The sequence below is a fragment of the Pelodiscus sinensis genome, chromosome 17 (assembly GCF_049634645.1).
Source record: "Pelodiscus sinensis isolate JC-2024 chromosome 17, ASM4963464v1, whole genome shotgun sequence".
Lineage (NCBI taxonomy): Eukaryota > Metazoa > Chordata > Testudines > Trionychidae > Pelodiscus > Pelodiscus sinensis.
Genome location: NC_134727.1, coordinates 3,107,383 through 3,111,300, shown reverse-complemented (window position 1 = coordinate 3,111,300; position 3,918 = coordinate 3,107,383).

The window sequence follows — 3,918 nt, the reverse complement described above, 5'->3', positions numbered from 1 at the left end:
AATGGGTAGCAGGTTTAAAACTAATAAAAGAAAGTTCTTCTTCACACAGCGTGTAGTCAACCTGTGGAACTCCTTGCCAGAGGAGGCTGTGAAGGCTAGGACTATAACAGAGTTTAAAGAGAAGCTAGATAATTTCATGGAGGTTAGGTCCATAAAAGGCTATTAGCCAGGGGATAAAATGGTGTCCTTGGCCTCTGTTTGTCAGAGGCTGGAGAGGGATGGCAGGAGACAAATCGCTTGATCATTGTCTTGGGTCCACCCTCTCTGGGGCACCTGGCGCTGGCCACTGTCAGCAGACAGGCTACTGGGCTAGAAGGATCTTTGGTCTGACCCAGGACGGCCGTTCTTATGTTCTTATGGCCTGCAGTGGATCAGGACAGAGGCCAGCACCCGAGCCCAGAGCTCCTGGGTGCCCCTGGACCACAGCAGTGCCCAGCCAGACTGCAGGGGCTGCCCTGCGGTTTGGGAGCCAAACAGGCCGTCCTTGACGCTGACCGGCTCTGAGTGACGTCAATGGCAGCGTCCCAGCCGGCGCCACGGTCCAGTGTCTGGGGTAAAGTGCCTGGGAGTCTCCCCCTGAGATCTCAGGGCCTTGCTCGCTGCCGTCGCTTTAAGAGCAGCCCGGTCCATTGGCGCCAAGGCTGCCAGGAGCCTGGCACTGTGCGGTTCCTTGCATTTCCATGGCCCACTTTAACGCCTCCTCCCCCAGCCCGGCAGGGAGGCCGAGAGAGGAGCCAGCTCTCCAGAGGGGCCTTTGCACATGACCCTCTGCACAGATGTGGCCGTGGATTAAGCTCTAGATTAAGGCTTTAGGACAAATTCCCGGGCACAGCAGCCCGCCGCCCCGCTAGCTCTGGCATTAGGCGAGGGGGGCTGGGAGGGACAGAGCCAGCCCAGGCTCCCCCGGCACATGAGATCCGTAGCCCGCCTTCGCCAGGGCTCGCTGCTCTGAAAGCCACCCCAGGTAAGAGCGGCTGGACTTGGACGGTCTATGAGTGGGGAGTGCCTGCTTCGGGGGCTAGTGGGCCGAGGGTTTCCCCGTGGGGGGAACTGGCTTTCCCATCCTACTGGGCCAGGATCCCAGGGGGTGGAAGGTGCATCTGGCTCAGCAGACCTGGAGTACTGGGGCTGATGGTCCCTGCAGGGGCTGCTGCGGATGGGGTGTGAAGCGCCCAGTTGTCTGGCCTCACAGAGCAAACTCCTGCCCATCCGACTGGCCTGGGGAAGGCAGGGCACCTGAGAACCACGCCTGTGGCTCAGGGAGATGACAGACGCCTGAGCCAGCGGTGGGGGCACTCACGTGGGACGTGGCAGAGCTGGATTCAAGTCCCGGCTTTGCCAGGCTTCCTGTGTGACCTGGGGTGCTGCTCCGTGCCTCGGTTTCCCCTCCGTGCAATGGGGCTCCCAGCACTGTCCTGCCGCACAGAGGGGAGGGGAAGCCCCGAGACACTGACACGGAGGTCCCAGCGACCCGCGCGGTGCAGAATAGCACAGGTGAGACGTTAGTGCACGCGGCTAGGACAGGGCCATGTGACAGCGCCGGTGCGACGCCAGCAGCTTGCTGACGAATCACCCCAGGGCAGCGGCCGCTGCTGTCACGCTGGCTCTGTCCCCCGAAGTGCCCCCGTTCCAGTGCGGGCGAGCCTGGGCCCAGTGCCCATGCAGGGCGGGGTGGGGGGGATGTCAAAGCAGGACCGAGTCCTGCTGGAGCACCAAGGCTGCTTGTGCTCTCTATACACAGACAGGCACCGAGAAAACAGCCAGGGACCCTGCATGGCAGGGCACAGGCGGGGAGTTACATGGCTCCGTGGTGCCCTGGCACCAGGAATATTCCTGGCCCCGGACTGGGCTCCAGCAAAACTTGCTGCCTGCGGCCCCCTGAGTCCCCCGGGCCCCCTGCGCACCCTGCTCCCCTATTCCCCAGCCCTGCCTGCCGCTCCTGGGCAACTTAAAACACCCAGTTTCCCGCGGCTGCCAGCAAGGGTGTCTCTGCGTCCCAGGGGGGTCTCTGTGCTGTGCACTGCTCCGGGGGGGTTGTGCGGGGGCAGCAGTGCTCAGAGACCCCCGTCTGCTCCAGGAGCCACTGCCAGAGGGGGTGCCCCAGGTAAGCATGGCACCCCACTCCTCCCCTCCCCCATCCCCTCCTGCACCCCTCCTTCCAGAGCCTGCATGCTCCCTCCCATGATCCTGGCCTGCCCCCAAACTTCCTTCCCCCTCCAGATCGCAAACTCCCTCCTACAGCCTGCACCCCAGGACCCGAACTGCTGCCCCAGGCCAGAGCCTGCACCCTTATCTTCCTGTACCCCCATTCCCTCCCACCGCCTGTACCCCCAGACTCCCAAGCACCCCCAGAGCCACACTCCTCACCCCTCCTGCCCCCCAACTCTCTCCAGGACCTGCAGCCTGTACCTCAATCCCCCTACTCCCTTCCAGAGCCTGCACCCCAAACTCCCACCTGCACCCAAGCACCCCCAGAGCCTCACTCCTCACCCCTTCTGCCCCCCAACTCCCTCCTAGAGCCTGCAGCCCCTCCCCGTAGGCCAGACCAGGGAGGGAGGAAAGTGAGAGTGGGGGAAGGGTCTGGCTTCTGGCCCCCCCCCCCCCCCAACATTTCTGCAAAGCTGCCGGCCCTGGGCAGGGCTTGTGCCTGTTTTTGTGTGTCCAAGCCAGGCCCCATGGGTTTGTTAGGACAGACCGGCCGGGTGTGCGGTGCAGAGACCGGCTTAGTGTTGCCCTTTGTTTCCTCAGAAGCCCAATAGCAGTGAAGGGAAAGCATAGCCGTGGGGAGCCGGAGGGTGTTTCCCAGGGAGGCGGGGAGATGGGGTGAAGGGAACAGGCCGCGGGGTCAGGCGAAGGGAACAGGCCGCGGGGTCAGGCGAAGGGAACAGGCCGCGGGGTCGGGCGAAGGGAACAGGCCGCAGGGAAGGGAACAGGCCGCGGGGTCAGGCGAAGGGAACAGGCCGCGGGGAAGGGAACAGGCCGCGGGGTCGGGGCGAAGGGAACAGGCCGCGGGGTCGGGGCGAAGGGAACAGGCCGCAGGGTCGGGGCGAAGGGAACAGGCCGTGGGGTCAGGCGAAGGGATCAGGCGAAGGGAACAGGCCGTGGGGTCAGGCGAAGGGAACAGGCTGCGGGGTCAGGCGAAGGGAACAGGCTGCGGGGTCAGGCGAAGGGAACAGGCCGCAGGGAAGGGAACAGGCCGCGGGGTCAGGCGAAGGGAACAGGCCGCGGGGTCAGACGAAGGGAACAGGCCGCGGGGTCGGGGCGCAGGGAACAGGCCGCGGGGTTGGGGCGAAGGGAACAGGACACGGGGTCGGGGCGAAGGGAACAGGCCACGGGGTCGGGGCGAAGGGAACAGGCCGCGGGGTCAGGCGAAGGGAACAGGCCGCGGGGTCGGGGCGAAGGGAACAGGCCGCGGGGTCAGGCGAAGGGAACAGGCCGTGGGGTCAGGCGAAGGGAACAGGCCGCAGGGAAGGGAACAGGCCGCGGGGTCAGGCGAAGGGAACAGGCCGCGGGGTCAGGCGAAGGGAACAGGCTGCGGGGTCAGGCGAAGGGAACAGGCCGCAGGGAAGGGAACAGGCCGCGGGGTCAGGCGAAGGGAACAGGCCGCGGGGTCAGACGAAGGGAACAGGCCGCGGGGTCGGGGCGCAGGGAACAGGCCGCGGGGTTGGGGCGAAGGGAACAGGCCACGGGGTCGGGGCGAAGGGAACAGGCCACGGGGTCGGGGCGAAGGGAACAGGCCGCGGGGTCAGGCGAAGGGAACAGGCCGCGGGGTCGGGGCGAAGGGAACAGGCCGCGGGGTCAGGCGAAGGGAACAGGCCGTGGGGTCAGGCGAAGGGAACAGGCCGCAGGGAAGGGAACAGGCCGCGGGGTCAGGCGAAGGGAACAGGCCGCGGGGTCAGGCGAAGGGAACAGGCCGCG